This window comes from Anoplophora glabripennis, unplaced genomic scaffold (genome assembly GCF_000390285.2).
Source record: "Anoplophora glabripennis isolate ALB-LARVAE unplaced genomic scaffold, Agla_2.0 scaffold66, whole genome shotgun sequence".
In the NCBI taxonomy this organism is placed as follows: domain Eukaryota; kingdom Metazoa; phylum Arthropoda; class Insecta; order Coleoptera; family Cerambycidae; genus Anoplophora; species Anoplophora glabripennis.
This window is the reverse complement of record NW_019416742.1, coordinates 1228769-1249468: the sequence shown is the minus strand read 5'-3', so window position 1 is coordinate 1249468 and position 20700 is coordinate 1228769. Positions and strand designations below refer to the sequence as shown.

At 31.9% G+C, this 20700-nt stretch overlaps 1 protein-coding gene across 5 annotated transcripts in view; it reads right to left on the bottom strand.

The window, feature by feature from the left end:
- Positions 1 to 20700, bottom strand: part of LOC108917939 (F-actin-monooxygenase Mical) — a 210311-nt gene that overhangs the window by 115287 nt on the left and 74324 nt on the right. The gene's annotated exons all lie outside the window — the stretch shown is intronic.

Sequence of the window (20700 nt, the reverse complement as noted above, 5' to 3'; positions counted from 1 at the left end):
AAGTCAACAGACATGAATTGCTCAAATCCCGAGATATCAGGATCTAAAGCGAACGAACAGCCACCGGAAGCCACCATGAAGCGTGATCGAACGTCCACCCTAAGATCCTGCAGTTCTATAACCTGAGCAGAAGTTTCTGGCCAGTGTGAGGTACGACCTCACTTGAAGCGTATTCGTTGCCTTTCCATACCTTGAAGGCATAATGCGACAATTTGCATAATGTATGTTGCACTTGACCATTCGTGAGAAACCTACGTAATGTATACAGGATGTTTTTAAATGAAGTAGCAAAAATGGTACCAGTGACTGTAGGGCCAAAAATAAGAGGATTGAAGTAAAAATACCTTATATGAAAGTTGCACCCCTGAGGCGATATATCCTCTTAAAGGAGGGGATTGAAATTCACATTTTTATTTTTTTTCTTTAACAAATGCTAGAGACACGAAACTTGGTATGAGCATCCTACTAATAGAGACAACTTTTCAATATTTTTTCGATCATTGGCGTATTTTATAAAGGAGTGAAACAGTCAACCCCATTGCAATATTTTATTAGAAATTTCTTATATGAGGCGAATTATTTACTTAAAAATATTTATTGGGAAGACTGATTTATTGCGCAACTTTTTTACCTCTTGTAATTTTTCGATAAAACCGATCTAAAAAATTAGATGCGTCATCGTTCACTAAACGGGTAATTGCGAAAATTTGTAAAAATAAATTAGGCGGATGTCATAACAAATCATTTGTTATTTATCATATTAATAAATTGACACTTTGTGGAATGTAGCTCATGAAAATCTTGTACATGCTTTTCACCATTAACCCGTGCAAGAATTGATTTACCTAACCGCGTGGATTTTTGTCAATGGTACATTAATATTTCTAGGCATGACTTAAATTTCTTAATGAATATACTTTTCACCGATGAAACTTTTCCTAGAGTAGGTGCAGTAAACCTTCAAAATGTTCATTCATGGTCGGAAGAAAATACTCATGAAATATTTGTTTCAAGATGTCAGCATAATTCAGTTTAGACGTTTGGAGGGGAATTGTAGGAAATACTCTAGTGGGTCCTTTTATTCTTCCACACAGGCACGGAGCGGCCGAGTATCTTAGATTTTTGAACGAAAATCTTCCAACATTACTTGAGGATGTACCCCTCGCTACACGTTAAGTGATTTGGTATATGCACGATGGGGCGCCTGCACATAGTACACTTGCCGTTAGAAAATGGTTAAATTTAAATTACCCAAATCGCTGGATTGGTCGTGGTCGTGATGCACCTGTTTGTTGGCCTGCACGTTCACCTGACCTAACGCCTATGGATTTCTTTTTATGGAGACACATAAAAAGTATTGTTTATGCCACCCCTGTTGCCTGTAGAAGAACTACGCTTAAGAATATTTCAGGCAGCAGATGACCTTCACAATAACCAAGAACTGTTTGTGCGAGTGCGTTATAACTTCAACAGACGTATTAGGTTACGCTTGCAGCAAAATGGAAATTATTTCGAGACTATTCTTTAAATTTGATTTTGCATTTCTTTTTTTTTCGTTTGTATTAAATTTTATTTCAGATAAATAACTTTACATAATACACGTCCCATAGTCATAAGTTATCAAACATTTTCCATTAATTAATAGCAAATTATTCTTAATGTTATTATTAAATTACCAGCTCATTGACATAAAGTGTCAATTTATTAATATGATAAATAACAATTTATTTGTTATGACATCCGCCTACTTTATTTTTACAAATTTTCGCAATTACCCCTTTAGGAAACGATGACGCATCTAATTTTTTTACTAGAAAACTATCGGTTTTATCGAAAAATTACAAGAGGTAAAAAAGTTGCGCAATAAATCAGTCTTCCCAATAAATATTTTTAAATAAATAATTTGCTTCATATAAAAAATTTCTAATAAAATATTGCAATGGGGTTGACTGTCTCACTCCTTTATAAAATACGCCAATGATCGAAAAAATATTGAAAAGATGTTTCTTTATTAGTAGGATGCTCATACCAAGTTTCGTGTCTCTAGCATTCCTCATGTTAAAGAAAAATATTAGAATGTAAATTTCAACCCCCTCCTTTAAGAGGGTATATCGCCTCAGGGGTGCAACTCTCAAATAAGGTATTTTTACTTCAATCCTCTTATTTTTGGCTTTACATTCACTGGTACTATTTTTGCTACTTCATTTAAAAACACCCTGTATACCCATGTATACAGTGTAGGAAAGTAGCGATGGTCTATCAGAAGTTACGTGAGAGCGATAAAGTAAGCCATAGAAATCCATGCAATAGACAAGGACGGCTATAATGAAGGCGTCTAATAGACAACGCCCATTTCGCCCTTCCACAAATAAGAAGTGGATCTTATTTGCGGAAGGGCGAAACGGGCGGTGACTATGAGAGGCCTTCATTATAGCCATCCTTCTCTATTGCATGGATTTCTATGGCTTACTTTATCGCTCTCACGTGACTTCAGATAGACCATCGGTACTTTCCTACCCTGTACGTATGTAATTCGTTTGATAAAGAGTGTTGAAATGCTTCCCTTTCCTTCTTCAACCACTCTCTACATTACAATGCGTCTATTTTATGTTTAAAACTATATCTTTGTATTTTAGTGTCAATTCAACTTTAACACGTCTTGGTGTTAAAGTTGAATTGAAATGTTCAAGTCGTAATCATGTAAAATAGAAATTTAAGATAATGAAATAGTTCTAGCAACATGACTAAAACATTGTGTCTTAATATTAATATCATTCCCTTAACAATTAGTGAATATGAGAATAATAAAATTCAAGTATGTTGCACGTAGCGAATGATAAGCATTAAAAATATCTATTTAGGTAATTAACCGTTTTGATATCCTTAGACGATTTTTATATGTCGTTGAAGTATTCAATATTATTATGAAAAATATAAGTGCATTCAAACTGCATATATGTTTGCAGGATCTTCATAATAACTGAATATTTTCAAAACATGTGGGATAAAATTAACAGTAACATATTTCCTAGACATAATCATATTAAAAATAGACATTATAAATTAATCTTACTATGTGTTTAAATATGTTCACTTTAAAATATAAGCGCAGTAAACTACTATATACAAATATTTGCTTATTAATATGAACTCTGTACATTGCATATCACAGATACCCAGCAGCAACACGTAAAAGATAAACTTTTGAAACTGTAAAATAATTCTGACTTGTAAAAGACTTATTCTCAATAAAACTATGTGGTGTCTTCTTATACAGTGCTTTCGAAAAGTAACGAATAAGTTCATTATTTTTTAAATTGAGAAGTTTTCGAAAAAATCCCCTGGCAGGTCGATTTTGTTTTTAAAAAAGGCACTTTTTGACATACGACCCATATTTGTGACGTCATCGTTGTTCGAGATATGACGTCATCGATAATTTTTTTAAATAGCAACCCCCAATTTTGACCATGCCATTTGAAAGAGCGTGTCATTCTACATACACAGATCATGAAAAATTATGGTCTTACATAACATAAATTTCAAGAAAATAATGTTTGAAGATTTTAAAATTTAATTTTCACAATACTGAAAATGATAATGATTATGTAAAAATCGACTAAATGGTGCACCTCCCCATTATGCAACACCTGTCCGTGCTTATTTAGATGAGCTGTTCCCGAATCGTTGGATAGGGAGAAGGGGGCCGATTGAGTGGCCAGCCAGATCGCCTGATTTGACACCCCTAGATTATTTCTTGTGGGGATACTTAAAAAGCAAAGTATACGTTACTAGACCGGTTAATTTAGAAGATTTAAAAGCAAGAATTCGTCACGAGATACATCGTATACCTCCTGAAGTTATTGATAATGTCCAAAAAGAATTTATTAATCGTCTTGGCTACTGTCAGGCAGCCAACGGTGCACAATTTGAACATTTAATTTAGTCGATTTTTACATAATCATTATCATTTTCAGTATTGTGAAAATTAAATTTTAAAATCTTCAAACATTATTTTCTTGAAATTTTTGTTATGTAACACCATAATTTTTCATGATCTGTGTATGTAGAATGACACGTTCTTGCAAATGGCATGGTCAAAATTGGGGGTTGCTATTTAAAAAAATTGTCGATGACGTCATATCTCGAACAACGATGACGTCACAAATATGGGTCGTATGTCAAAAAGTGCCTTTTTTAAAAACAAAATCGACGTGCCAGGGGATTTTTTTGAAAACTTCTCAATTTAAAAAATAATGAATTTATTCGTGACTTTTCGAAAGCATTGTATATTAAGCGCAATTACTTCCGCTACATCGCTTTTGTGCGAATGATTCACATATGATAAAATCAAGGTTAAAATTACATTAATGAAAATAGTTTAAATAATGTTAACATTGTTTACCGATACATAACAATACACTTCATTGGTACTTCAGAATTAAACGTCGGTATACATCGGTAGATTAAGTGGTAGAAAACGAGTTTACAGCGTTGACTTGCATGGGATATTGGTTTAAGGGTAGTATTTATTAACTAATAAGTACGAGTATAGTGTGAAATACTGAGAGGTTTCTAGGATAATATAAACATCTTGGAATGTTAACGCAAGTAACACAGGCCGTTTGCACTGATTGATTTAAAAACTTAAAGGGAAGACTGCGTATAATGTGTAGAATATTAAAGACATTAGCTTGTAGATAACAGCGGTTTGAAAAAAAATGTAGTACTGTATCACTGAATCTACAAATAATGTAAGTAAATCGGTCTTAAATACAAGAAAAATGTCGATACCAGTTTTTCTATTTCTTGACAAGATATTATTCTATAATCGCCGATATACAGGGTGTAAGAAGTTTGACTGTCACTACTTCAGCATGAGATAGAGTAATCACAAATGAACAAAAAAGTTGTATATTAAGGGGGGGTTAAGATTAACAGCTTTCAAAATACAGCGAGTATGAGTATTGGGGTGTTTCATCACAACGTGGCAACACCGCTACACAGTTGATGTACACCACGTGTGCACGCGGCAGACTTGTCCTACAGAAAAAATGTAAACAACCATTACTAGGAAATATTTAGTAAATTTTAAGACAATTGTTTTCCAGTTTTGAAATAAATAAAATAAAATGTATCGATTTTCTAATATGAAGATAGTGTTGTGCTTAAATTTTAGCTCGAATTTTAGTAATTATGAATCTTCTAAAACAGGAACCTAACTTTTAATCAAATTATAAATATTCACGTCTTCCAAATAATCATACGTATAAAAAATAATTTAGGTACCTAGCAAAAAGCAAAATTCAGTAAGTTTTAAACGCACAAAACAAACTACAACATATGCTCAAAATGTCCACCATCATTTTCGATGACACCTTCGAATCCAACTTTCGCGCAATCGCTTGAAAATTATCATGTATGATAAACATTTTAAAAAAACAAGGAGAAACACCTTAAGAAAAAGAAATCGAGGTACGCAAAAAACACTCGGACACGATGGAATTCCAGATACCAACTGAATTGCATATTGCTGGTTGCTGGACACCTTAGTACCTCGTGTTAATAAACCGCCGCGCCATTGTCACATTGCTCGATATGATTTTTTTCGAATTTTAAATTTATTACAACGCTAATTATTTTTTAGAGTTAAGCATAAAGTTAAAAAAAACATTATATTTTATGGTATTCTATGCACGCAATTATGTCAATATTCCTTAATTAATCGAACTTATGTTTTTTTCTCGGAAATGGTTGAGTTTAGGACCCATGTCATATTGTTTTTTTTTGTTTATTTTAATGTATCCTATCGTCTGTTAAAATTAAGGCAGTTAATCTTCTAACACCCTGTATTTCCCAAATTGCTTGCAAAAGTAAAACATTTAGAAGAATTTTCTAATCTGCGTTCCGTAGAAAATTTGAGCACCAATATAGAGACCCACCGCGGCTTTTTTTCTCGGAATAGGTAAAGGTAATTTCCATTTTTTGCTTCCTCTGACTTTAATTTCCCTAAATTTTCCTCTATATCCTATAAATAATGCAAAGCAATTTCCTGGTTTGATATAGAAAATGAGTGAAATCTCACAAACAAAGACACTTTAATTAAACACATTTATTTTACAGCCGTAGCGAAAAACATTAACAACTTTCTTTGATTTGTATTCAATTAGTATTCTCGAAGCAAAAACTTATTTCTTTTCTATTAATTTCTCATCACAACAATAACAAAAAATACTTAATATGATTTTCTGAAAAATGCATCCATATAAAAAAACATAGTAAATCAGAAATTCGTGGCAATAGCCACGGTCCCACTTGATTCCACCAGCCTACTTTTATGCAAAGTAGTGTTAACATGAAAAAATAGTCACACTGAGAAAATTATTATCTAATATCGAACTAACCAGTAAGTTTAATATTACATTTAAATAATTATAAATTTGAAAGTAGTTAGTTTAAAATAAACGAAAAGTAAATGTTACACATTTCAAGACTAGTTAATATTAAACTTTATGAACAGTAAGTATTAAATTTACTATTACTGCAACAAATGCACTGAAATAAATAAGAATATTAATAGTATTACAAATACATGAATTGTAGGCAACCTACAGTGTATGTGAAGGGAGATAGTGCAGGTCAACGGTGATGAAGCGAACAAAGGCCGCATTTGGAGACAGTATATTTAACTGCGAATTTGAAAATTTTCATCGCTAGAAGCCATCAACAAACTATTTATTCTTGTGTATTTCATTTATCATTATTAATTACTGCTACTGAGTTTTTCGCTATGTTACTTGTTAAGTACTATTTGTGTGGCGAACACACACTCAACAAAAGTAAATCGCGGCGAATGGTGTGCATATGCTGCGACTACAGCGCGCCGTTATTTGAGGCTACACTAGCTTCTCCAGCGGCGGGGTACGAAAAGGTTCTAAAAAAATAAGTTTTGACGACAAAATTTGAAAAAATAATCACATTGGTTTCTAATGGTCAAAGGTGCCTCCGTGTAAATATGACCTCAAATTTACACCCTGCATATGTTAGATACTGTTATCGTCCAAATTGAAATTAGATTTTCTGACTTAAATAGTTTGCAGTGTTTGGGCGTTTTCACATATACCGACACCGACACAGGCACGACATCAGCACAGCGACAACGCCAGTGGAGTAGCCTGTCACGACACGATACCGATATATCGGCGAGTGTGAAAACATGACCATTTATTAATGGATTATTTGGAATAATAAATTAATAACCTCAAACATATAAACTTTTATCTTTAGTGTCAACAATTCCCGTAACAACAGCTTCTACAGAACGGTCATTTTCAGCACTTAAACGTATAAAAACTTTTGCTAGAAATGCGATAGCTCAAGATCGCCTCTCAAATATATCTCTTGTTTCCATTGAAAAACGGTATTTGTCACAACTGAAAGAAAATATTTCATTTTATGACGAAATTATTAATCAGTTTGCTGGATCTGAAAATCGCAGATTGCCATTGATATATAAAAATATTTAATTTGTGATATGTAATTTATTTTCCAAAAATGTATCTATTTTTAATACATATATATTTATTTATAGGTTAGTCCAGGCAAGTTAGACCATGCATATAGGTGCATCTTGGAGTGCATCAATTTTTCCGAATTTTCTAATAAATGGTAAAAATTGACTAAAAGTTGTAGAAATTTGGTTTTCGGGGTCGGAGATTCCGAATCTGACCCTGAAAAATATGCCCGGCGTCCCTGGGGCCCCCAGGGGGGGCAAGCGGGGGGCCTTCTGTAAAACATCGAATAGCTGAATAATTGCCTTCTAAATTTTTACTCCGGAGTTTTCGGGGTCGGGGATTCCGAATCTGACACCACTGGAAAATATCCATTAATCTTAGCTTGTCTATCACTGAGAAAAACTGTCGTAGAATTGGAGAAATCCTGGACAATCCGTTCTCAAGAGACACATTTCGTTAAATCAAAGAAATATTCCTTAAAACCGAAGAATATTTCATGGATCATGGATTTTCAAAAGAATCACTTGGGCCCGTGCGACTGCGGATAATGCATAACAATTAAGCGATAAAATCCGATTATCCACAATGCAGATTTTGTGGGTGCAGGAAGTATGTACAAATTATTTTGGAACCAACTGTTCCAATCCTTAAATAGTCGAAAATGTAATAGATGATAGTGATGGAGACAATGATGACAGTACTGATGATGAAAATTGTGATTGATAGTGATAGATAAACATATGATAGTAGTTGTCTCACTAATTGCCTTCAAATAAAAAGAAAATTGGTTCTCAGAATAAAAGGGATTCTATTCGACTCATTAATTTCCTGTTAATTTTTCTTACCCTTCTTGTCTGATCTCTGTAAATTTACGTATAATGTAAAGATAAGCCTACAAGATCATGGTTGATAAGCAGGTGGAGCAGTTTTATTGCAAAAATTTAATGTGCCTTTCGATATTTTCCAGAAAGCCCACCCCACGTGCGTCGGGCATACTTTTCAATGTCAGAATCGGAATCCCCGACCCCAAAAAACTCCCGAGTGGAAATTTAGAAGGCAATTACTCAGCTATTCGATGTTTTACAAAAGTCCCCCCCTGCCCCCCCTGGGGGGGGAGGTGCGTTGCGCATACTTTTCAGTGTCAGAAGCGAAATCTCCGACTCCAAAAACCCCCAAGTGGAAATTTAGCAGGAATTATTCAGCTATGTGGCCCCTTGCCTCCCTGGGGGGCCACAGGGTCAGATTCGGAATCTCCGAACCCGAAAACCAAATTTCTACAACTTTTTGTCAATTTTTACCATTTTTAGAAAATTTGGAAAAATTGATGCATTCCAAGATGCACTTTATGCTCCCGCAATGCAGTTTAGATCCAGCTCCAAAGTGTAATAGATAGACTTTTTTCCTGATATTTTTCCGAAGGCAATGCCGAAAACCGCAACTCGATCGGTTCGAATTTCTTTTAATTTTTGTACTCATTGCTAATGTACAAAAAATGAGTGTTATTTAATGTTTTATACAAAATGAGATACTTTACATTATATTACTTACGTGACGTGGGATAATAGGGCTACTGGCGAACAACCCACTCAAAAAATGTAACGCGCCTATTGCACTTAGGCTTGCCAGGTCTCCGGGTTTGACCCGGAGTCTCGGGTTTTGATGGTACATCTCCGGGCTCCGGGTTAATATGTCATTTCTGCGGGTTAAGACGTCCTACCCCCGAAATTTATTTTCCTGAGAGATCTGATTGTTTTTTTTAGACATCAATTTGTCCATTGAGCTGCTGTAGACCTTTTTTTTTAGAGATCGATTTCCTCGTAAACGATTTGACTTCAAAATTTCCTAAAGACCTTTTTTTTTTGGACATCAATTTCTCCTGGTCTGTCATGAAATAGATCTGGCAACCCTAATTGCACTACCTCAACGGTGAGGAAATGTGCCCGTTTGATTACAACGCGACGGTTTAAAGTTTTTCATTTTAAGCCTCCTCTGCCCAAGATACCACGAGCCGCCACTGGTAGATAAATAGGCTAAAATACGCGTAAACGGATACATCGCCTGTTTCCAGTCTAAAGTAGGTATTCCTCTTGGAGAAAATTTAAAATTCATATTAAAAAAAAACATGCATCATTCATCTATTTTCAGATATTATACCTTCTACAACTCGAATTATATGAGGTAAACGTAGGATCACATTCGATGCAAAGTAATAAATCATTGCCTGTCAAGGGATCCATTGTAGTACGGTTTTAAGGGGTTTATAAATTGATTAATTTCTTTATGCATTATGGATTAATAGTTATATATTTATGAAGGACAAAATGAAAAACCAAGGCATCTCCTTCGCACATTGGGCGGCAGGGCAACAATACATTTATTACTCCCTTCATCCTCCCTCATATGACTTGTGTCTTGTGTTTGTTGCGGCGGCGCGCGTGCCGGCCCGGCGTGGTCAGTTTCGTTTCGGTGGTGCTGCGTGTTTCTCGCTTGCGATATTTGTGAGGTTATAACTGTTATAAGTGCAATTATATTTCGTTCGGGCTGTTTGTGTGTTTCGCGCTATTGAGAATATGTGAGTGAAATCATATTTCTTGTGCTCCGTAACAAAAGTGTTTTTAGTGTTTTATTTGTGTGCTGTGTGTGTGTGTTTCGGGCTGTTGTTTGTGAATCGTGAATGCTATTATATTTTCTGTGCTAGTGAAGTGAAGTTTTTTGTATTATTATTGCTCTGTTGTCGTCATATGGAGAAATGGAGGCGGTGCCTGGATGTTCGCAAGCCGGATGTACTGCTGTAGGTACAAAAAAATCTGTATTAAATTACAGAGAAAAAACGATATTAAATGTCTATAACGCTTTATCCCATGAAACTGAAGACTGGTTTGGTGGAAATGTGTTCTAGATATACTGGAGAAAGTCAATCATCTGTTTTCAAAAAATTTTAAGAGAAAAGAAAAATGAAGGAGACGTTAAGAAACCTAAAAAAGGGGTGGAAAGAAGAAATTAATATTAAATGAAGATGAGAAAAATGCAGTTCAGCGAACAGTATATAAATCATAGAATTTATATTTTGTTTATAATTTATTAATATTTCTTGTTTAATAGAAAAATAACTTATTTTGTTGAGATTGATAGAGAATTGTTGTTAGTGTTTTCATTTGATAGAATCATATCGTAGGATTTATATTCTTCGTTCTCCTTATAAAAAAAAAAGAATCGTAATGGGGTGCGATGAAGGGATCAGTTCACGTGTGGAACCCTGTTCCTACAAAAATCCCTTTATTCTCATAAACTATTTGTTTTAAAGGTAATTTATTATAAATCCAATTCGTTATTTAAATTCCACATATGTACTACATTTCACCTCTGTACGCGCCACTGTTTATTGTTCCCTGCTCTACGATCAAGCTCGCCAGGTTAGTATTTGACGTATAACCGACCACTTCGTACACTCGATGCACCTGGCCGACTACAGCTAGTACCAGAACACAGTGCGTATGCGGCGGTATTTCAGATTTTACATTCAATTTCATTTTAAATTTGAAACGGTTCATCTTACGCCTCCTAAAAATGATGACACGATTTTCCTTTGCCGACAATTTTTTGCTCTACTTTGCATCGAATACGATCCAACATAAATATATGTGTTTAATCCCAGCACGGTATTTGGAGAAGGAATAATGTAGAACGCAGATAACTTCGTATTTTTTTTTTTTTTTTTTTGTTTAGGTAAATATTTATATACTTACATTCCAAATTAAATTTGAGGATCAAAATTCTTCGTCGAACAACAACTGATCACGTTATGTACCCACTATGAAAATAAAAATACTATTATTTCATATCGGTGCTTTGCATGTGACTACCATATTGCATGTACAGGGTGATCAGAAAATCCGTAAATATAAAAATCGTTCAAGAATAAACTGCCTTTGTTTTTAAAAATACAGAAATATGTTATTAAGGAAAGTTGCTTAGAATTGAAATTTATATTATAATTTCAATTTGTGTGTGAATCGGCCTACTTTGATAGAAACGGATAGTAAAAAAATTTTATTGTTCATTTTACGAGAAAGACATTTTGATTAAAAGGTTTGCTTGTCTTTAAAATGACCTTAAAGATATGCAAAAATTTCAATCAAGAATGTCTTTTTCTCGTAAAATGATAAAACTGTGTCTGTTTCTATCAAAGTAGGCCGATTCCACAAATTGAAATTATAATATAAATTTTAATTCTAAGCAACTTTTCTTAATAACATATTTCTGTATTATTTAAAACAAAGGCATGTTATTCTTTAACTATTTTTATATTTACCGATTTTCTGTTCACCCTTACATGCAAGTTATCCATGCCAACTTTTTAAATTTAAATACATGTAAAAATTTTAATCAAGAATGACTTTTTCTCATAAAATGAAAAATAAAAATATTTCCCCTCTTTTCCACTCTAACCGTGGACACACTTATAATGAAGATTATACGAGGAGTGATCAAAAAGTAACGGGAATTTTCAAACTGCGCGTTGTATCTTGCCTATCGAGTTGATTCATTTTTTTGTGTATTTGTATACACTTATACCAACTACGTTGGCATAACTGTATAATATCACAGGGGGACTATTTTGAAGGGGGTGGGATAAAAACTGAAGATTAAATAAATATTTTTTTAGAAAATTAACAATTTATGTTACTTTTTGATCAAACCTCGTATATGCCCGAGTCATATTATAAAATACGATGTGGTAACATACGCACTACATTCTGGTTGTGGATTTTTTCTCATGTGTAAATTATTAATTCGAAAAAATTAAAAAGAAGTAACAGAGCTAACTGCTAATCCTTAATAAGAACCTATACGAAGAAACGGAACAAAGGAAGGAAACAAAAATTAGTTTGTATAAGGTGCATTGACGACACCTGTTGTAATAAACGGAAATGAAATGAAAAACAATAAGTGTAAAGCAAATGATTATAATGGCAGAGTTGGTTAACTAATAAGGGTTGTTACAATGCATGTGAACGTGGATGAAATATATAACAATATTTAATCTAATCAACAGATTAGTTATCGTAAGTCTAATAGTAATAGATAATGAAAATATTTGTCCTAAGACTTACAGTCAACACTTATGTATAAGAGAAAAACACGGCAAAATTCAGGTGTCTTGAAGTGAAGTGAAAATTAATATCTAACAATAAGTTCCTTTCGATTTTCACCATACTTTGCATTTATATTTAAAAAGAGTGACGTGATAAGCGAAATGTATTTGTAATTTCTGTACAGCTAATGAGTCTTGCATGCCAACTAATTAACTATTAAATTTAAACATACGTGAAAACTGTATTTAATTATTTAACTACACAGCATGAAAGCTTTGAAAATATGCCTGTAAAAATATTGTCTGGAGTTATATTTAGTTACGTGTGGTATTATTTTAGTTTTTTTTATTATATCTAAACAAAAATTCAGTTTTGTGAATTAATTTTTAAAATTTTCTTTTACGTACCAAATATTTATATAAATAAAAAAAGTCCTATTAAAAAGTTAAAGTGGTAATACTACCTATTAGTGCGTTTGATTGAAAAAATGTCTTTTTTACACATTTAAGTGATCGCATAAATTTATTAACTGATTATTTGCATTAATATAAACCCCGCACTTATTAGCCCTTGGATTTAATCAAAGAAAAAAATTGGTTTTCCGTTGAGATTTCTAATTTATAATTACATTAATTCTAGCTCAATTTTTTCGTCTTCCCTCGGGTTTTCAGTATGTTAAATGTAATATTAAAATTAAACAATTATTTATTTATCTAGAATTAATTATGAATTGTAAACGTACCTACAATCAACAACTCGATAAACATAATATAACATATTCAGCTCGAATTCAAGCCCGAATTTGTATTTTGCAAGTGCTTGCAAGTAAGTCCGGTCCTGTAATTCGTGTTTAACATAATAATACCTAGGAATGTGTATTTGGTTGTAAATAGTTAGTTGTCCAAATTTCATTTAATTCCCTCAAGTGGAAATCTAGATTTTTGGAAAAAACATATTTTAATTTAAAACATTGACACCCTGTAAAGAAACGAAGCGAAACCGGACCCATGTTGATATGAAAAAATAATCTTGTTTTTAGGTTAGGAATCTGCCCTGAGCGTTGGCCCATGTTTTCTGAAACACCCTGTATATTAAAATTAACCTTGCATGATAAGTATGTTCAAAGTGCATTTTATAAATAATTATAAACTTTGTGGCAGGTTCATTATCAAAATAGTTTTAAAAATGTAAAACTTTTATGTCGTGTACGGTACTATTTTGAAAGAAAAATGTTCTTTGAATTCAAGCTAAATAGGCCAGGAAAATAAGCTGGGAAATGACCATTTCGCGACTTTTTGTTTCGGCAAGCTGAATTTATCACTATAGATGCTAAATATTATGTACAATAACATAATTAGTTTCCACAGTCATAAAAATAGGGGGAAGATTGTTTACAGGGTGGTTAATTGTATAATTTTTACGTAAATTCACGTTTTTCGATTATAACTTTTTCCGTTAATTTCCACGAAAAAACAGAAAAGTACTTTTTTTCGTCTTCAAAAGACCTACAAAACTAGCCCTCGAGCGTCAAAAAATATCGATTAGAGCAAAAGTTATAAACAGAAGAAGTTTATTTATGACTTGAACGACAGCGAGTCCGAAGACAATGACGATATAAATATTCATAGTTAAAGCCTTAACGGCTTTAACTAAGCGAAATTCGCTTGAAAATAATATATTTGACAATCTGTAACTCCGTTGTTTTTCAACGAATCTTGACGATTTTTTTTTAACTTAAAGCTCTTTTCATAAGCTTTCCGAATATGTAATAATATATAACTATATCACGCTCGTGCATTTTGCATCTAAGGCTAAAAAATAAAAAAAAAATTCCAGGTTGCAAATTTGAAATTAAAAAAAATGATAGATTTCATGTATTATTATGAAATCTACCATGAAAAAAATCGGTGCGATTGCGGAAGATCCTCGGGATCGTCCAGAATAATAATTAGTTAATTTGTTTATAATTTCATAACTTGTAAACTATTCAACTTACCGATTTCAGATTTCGTGAGTTATTAGGCAGTGATATGGAATGAGAGAATGTGATGCCAAAACGTTCTGGTAATAATAACGCAGTTTATAAATGTTTAATTTAAAAGTCATAAATAAACTTCTTCTGTTTATAACTTTTGATCTAAACAATATTTTTTGACGCTAGTTTTGTAGGTCTTTTGAAGACGAAAAAAATGTATGTTACTGTTTTTTCGTGGAAACGAAAAACATGAATTTACGTAAAAATTATACAATTAACCACCCTGTAAACAATCTTCCCCCATTTTTATGACTGTGGAAACTAATATGTTATTGTATGTTAATATCTCATCTATAGTGATAAATTCAGCTTGCCGAAACAAAAAGTCGCGTCCAACTCTACATATCCTGGCCTAAAAGTGCAGGTACGAGCAAAATGGATAATATTGCGCATAGTAGGTCCCTATACCTATTTTTAGTTACACGAAATTGGAGATATTATACATTGTTTTCAAACACGACAATCAACTGTTGTATCAGTTTACAATAAAAGTAAGTAATTTTAAAGCTTCGAAACTATAAATTGGTAAGTGGTAAGTCTAAAATATTTTATATTCACCATTAGAATTTCCCACATTTACTGACATATTTAGATATCAAAATTACATACAGCACCTCGTATACAATGTATACTAAATATAACCAAATAATTTTAAGGTTAATATTATAAAAAAACCGCTTGTTGCTATTGTTTGAATATTTTATCTAAACAAGTTATCCAACTTTCCACAAATATACACATATATAAATATTATTAAACACACAGTGCGTAAATTGTAATGTATATACCTATATCAAACATTCTGAAATTAAATGGACTTTTTTGTGTGTTTCTTTGTTGGACTGTCAACTTATATAAGTGAAATTTAATTTATGTAACACAATAATTAACACATTGTTCTTTAGTTGTTTTCATGTAACATGACTTTTGTTTAAGATAAAATGTGCTACTATCTCACGCTAACTAAAAATGAATGATTTATTTCTAAAAAAGAATACGCGCGGAAATGTGCAGAATTCTGTAAGTTAATCAAAAGATTAATCTTATGATTAAATTCAGGGGCATATAATTCACTCGGTTGTCGGCGTCATTTCCAGAACGAATGGGTAATACGTGGCAAAAGAACTTTTTTCATGATTTATGTCCCCCCGAGGAATTACGGTTTTCTTTTGATACATACCAAATCTTTGAAAGTAATGAATGTAACCGTATTCTTTCTCCTTTCTTGTTTGTAAGTAGGTAGCATGTAAATGAGTATATGTGCATAAATTTTCAAACACATGTTACAGAAAAACTAAATAAATATTCGTGTATACTTACTTCATAATCAACAATCAAATATGATTAAGAATAATAAGTACCTGCTAAGAAATCAAATTAATAACAATATCACTGCAGTTCTAATAACAACTTAATATTCATTGTCAATGCCATATTTAAATTATATATAGGAGGCGGAGGGCATTCCTCTCAAAAAAAAATCGTATTGCTAAGCCGGTCTATTCTAAAAAGTTCAGCGACTTCTACCTATTTCTATTTTAGAAATCGCGTTTGCGTAGATATTTTAGAACAAAAAAATAATTTCAAGAGAAAATATTGGAACACTCGCATCTATACAGATAGTTATTTTTTGTGACTAATACATTTGAAAATAAACAAATCTTTCTATTCGTTGATTTTTTACAGCTTATTACTGATATTGGTTAGTTTCTGAGGAGAACAAATACAATTATTATTAATAACGTAATTTTTAGCTAAATGTACTACACGATTGAAATATGATAGTGACGTGGGGGTAAAGATATCAAATATTTCAATGCTTTTTCTATGTATAATTAAGAAAAGATACAAAGCTGGTTAAGTTACAAGAAAAGTTATATAACGATAAGCGCCCTTGAATAAATGCTTTTAGTATTCTTGCAATATCACTAAACTCAATTCGTCTCTCTTTTTAATATAATTTTAATTATAAATATTATAAACTTTAAATTTCAGGTATTTCATAAGTTAACATCTCGATGGTATTACAAATTAATATATCTCCATAAATATGTATATGTAATAGAAAGGGATGTCCGAATATGTGAGGATTGAATGTCACCAAAATTTAGATTTTTTTATTATTTTTTTATATATGGCTGTCTACTGTAATAGTCTAGTCACTGAAAGCGAAAATAATTTTTTCGGATAGCATGGATTTTCCTGAAAATTTGCATACAAGCTCATCTGACCCCCCACTTCAAAAGTTATATTGTTTAGATGTGTGCTTTTCTCTATTTGGGGGTGAAAACTACCCTTGTACGAAAAAAATGCGAAAATCACAGATTTACGTATTAAACATATATTGTTTAGATGTGTGCTTTTCTCTATTTGGGGGTGAAAACTACCCTTGTACGAAAAAAATGCGAAAATCGCAGATTTACGTATTTTAAAGATTCAATTCGTGTTCAAATATAGTGGATAAAGTTCCTTTCATGTTTTTTAATATAATTTATGAAATTTAATTACTTTTCAACCCTAAAATATCCTTAAAAACTACCCTCCATGGCCAAAAAAAAATAGAATCCCTTATAATAAAATAAACAAAAAAATATTATTGAAAGCTTGAGATGTTTTAAAGGTATGCATATGCTGAAGTATAAACTTTTTATTGGTTTTCAAATGATCTATGATATGTTGCAACTTTTCAGCCACCCAAAAAACCCTTAGGAAAGACCTACTCCTAATAAAAAAACCCTACCCCTTATAGAATTTATTTATGAACTAGCTTTTACCCGCGGCTTCGCTCGCAGAGTGATAGAAAATCTTCCGTAAAAAATATTTTTTTTAATAAAAAGTATCCTATGTTACTTCTAATACCTCCAAGAATATGTGTACAAAGTTTCATTATGATCGGTTAAGTAGTTTTCGCGTGAAAGCGTAACAAACAAACTTACATTCACATTTATAATATTAGTAGGGATGCACTGCATTGCATGTAGCGCATGCACTTTATCTAAGTAATGCTACCAACCTGTGCGTATACTGAATTTCTTGCTTGGTGTCAACCTAAATTCGAGGCCTCGACCAATATCCGAATGTACACAAACATAGAGGTACATATTGTAAACTCGGATACGTGTCTGTATGTAATGAAATTACTTACTTAAATCAGTTCACAAGCGCTCCAAAATACACAAAGATGATGGTAATTTACCAGCTCCGAAAATTTTATCGAAAAACTGCAATTAATTTTTTTACCATAACTTTTGTAATTTTAAAGTTATAAATTTACTCAAAAAACCATTTTGTAGGGAATTTAAAGCACTTTAAGTTCTGTGATTTGCAGTTTTTTTGAGCCTTTCGTTTTTTAGATTTGTAAGCTAAAAGGGGTCATGAAAGGGAGTCTTGGAACTTAGTTTTGAGCTTCTAACGGCCATAACTCTGTCGCAAAAAATTTTTAAAAAGCAAAAAACCTACAATTTCTTATTCTATCATTTTTTTTAAAACTTTGTGAGTTTCTGAAATATTTTGAAAAAGGCGATTTTTTAAAAAATTGAAAAATTTTATTCAAAAGTAAATGAAATATTTTTTAAACTTAGGCTTCTAAAATCTACTGTTAATACATAAATAAATTAAATTGCAGAAGGAATACGTTTAATTTTTTCTTCCGTCAAGTCATTAATTTTAATACCGATTTTCTTTTTCTCAAAAATCAAGACAATTATTTTATTTTGATTGTAACTTCATTAGTTTTCATGTTAACGACTTTTACCACCACTCAATTTAAAGGTCTTTTCAAGAACTTGAATAAGTGTTATATAAGTTTTCCTCGAAAAACCTTTAATTATTCCGCTACAGGACGTTGAACGTTTCGATTAGAGCTATTTTCGAAATTGACTTAACTTCTGGGAGTCATAAACTCGGGTTCTATACCATCTACAAAAATTAAAAAGCAATCTCTTTGCTATTTAATTACCTTCATGTTTGTTTATGATAATTTTTTTGATAAAACTTGTAGTTTTTGAGATATTCGCGAAAAACATGCATTTTTGGGCTAAAAATGGATATGTTTAGTCGCAAATAACTCAAAAAGTATTGACTGTACAAAAATTCATTCAACATTTTTTGCTTAGAATTCGTTCCTCTATCGAATCATGAGGTTATTTTTAATTAAAAAAATCCCACCCTCCAGAAGGGGTGGCATACACCCCTAGGGTAAAAGCACACATCGACACTATATAACTTTTGTTTCTTAGGCTATTCCCTAGCTACAGTTCAAATTTCACGTCAATCCATTCCATCCGAAAAAATTGATAGCCAAAATGTGACTGGACTATAAGAGGGCCACTCCTATGTATCTCGCTTAATACATGATGCAAGTCAAAAATCTTTATACATACCTGTATATTTTTTGTTGCATTTTTGAGGCCTTGATGCTTGTAAAAACAAATTTGAAAACCGGAAAAATATCGAAAGTTTAGGGCCGACTAACCATTTTTATTTTAAGAGATGCAGAAAACTTATTTTAATAAAATTTGATGGCAAAATTGATGGTATAAACAAATTTTTGAAGTATCGTATGTACTTTGCTGAGCCCTCTATGCGGACAAAAAAAAATGTCATCGAAGCAGGCTGTGGATATAAAAAATTGCGTTTTTTCCTCTTTCATGTGATGTACTACATGTCGTCTTTATACGATATTTTAAAATATTTTTGACGTGCGTCATATATTAAGTGAGATCCATAGAAGTGTCCTCTTATAGTAGACAGCAGTACGCGCATTTTTACTTTTTAATATTTTAAGTTAATTAAAATAAATTAAAAAAAAAACTTTTAAAAAATCCTATCATCAAGGTGACCACATGAATAAGTAATCCTAAGTAAAATACGGAAATAGTAAGAGTTTTCTATCGCGGTTATATTTACGTGTTGGTTCTTGTCAGAGGTGAAGAGCAACAAGAATACAAAAGATTTCAATATGTCAGGTATGTGTTTTCGTATTAATAATACATAAACCTATGATTTTTAATTTTAATATTTAATAATTATTATTAATTATTAGCTGTTTACTGGATATTGCTGGTATAATTCAATGCTAGTTCAGGCGTAGAGTAGCTGTTTCCCACAGTATCGTCAGTTAAGGTTCTTGTTTCCCGAGATTAGATATCTTATGCATACTTACATTTTGGATTTTTGGAAACATTTAAAATTAAACAAAAACTTAGAAAGTTCAGAAAAATTATAATAATACTAGAAGATGCAGGATGTTATGTTATGTTATGTTTACGTAATACCTGAATATTTAAAGTTTCTGATAATAACAGTTACAAAATAAATATTTTTTTTTACGAAAATAACGTGTCCGACATTTAACTAGTTCTACTAAATTCCCCAAATGTTTTGCTTCGAGAAAGGTACTATTGTTTCAATTCGATAAAATTAACGGTTTTTGAAAATTATGTAATTTTAGAGGGCAATGCACTATTACCGGCACCTCCGCCATTTTGAAAATAATAATTGTAAACCTATCTGCCATTAATTTAAGTCAAATATAAAATAAAAATCAGTATTATGAAATAAATATTATAACACTGGTTAATAAACTCAATTATTTTTACATATTTGTTTTTACTTATCATTATACTGAACAATTTTCAATTTTGAGTTTTGTAAATCTAAGATGTTTTGTATTATTAACTCTGCGATTGGATACATTTTTTATCTCATAGTTTCTAAAATGATATGAAATTTGTATAAGAATAATCTTAAAAATTGTACACAAATCTCTCACGTCTGCCTATCCTCAGAAAAAAATATATCTTTGAAAAGTAACCATTCTATAATTTGTTGTTTTATCCATATTCGTCAAGTCAACAAATCGACTTGAACAAAAAATACATTAAAATTTTACACCAGTAAGTAACTATCTCCATAAAGAGATTTCAGACGATACATTACAAATCAATTAGAACACAAAATGCCCACTGGCCACTCTAAAAAGATTTTTATCTTCCGCCCAGTCTATTTGATTTATTTGTGTACTTTTCTAGACATTCAAAAATATAAGTACGAAATA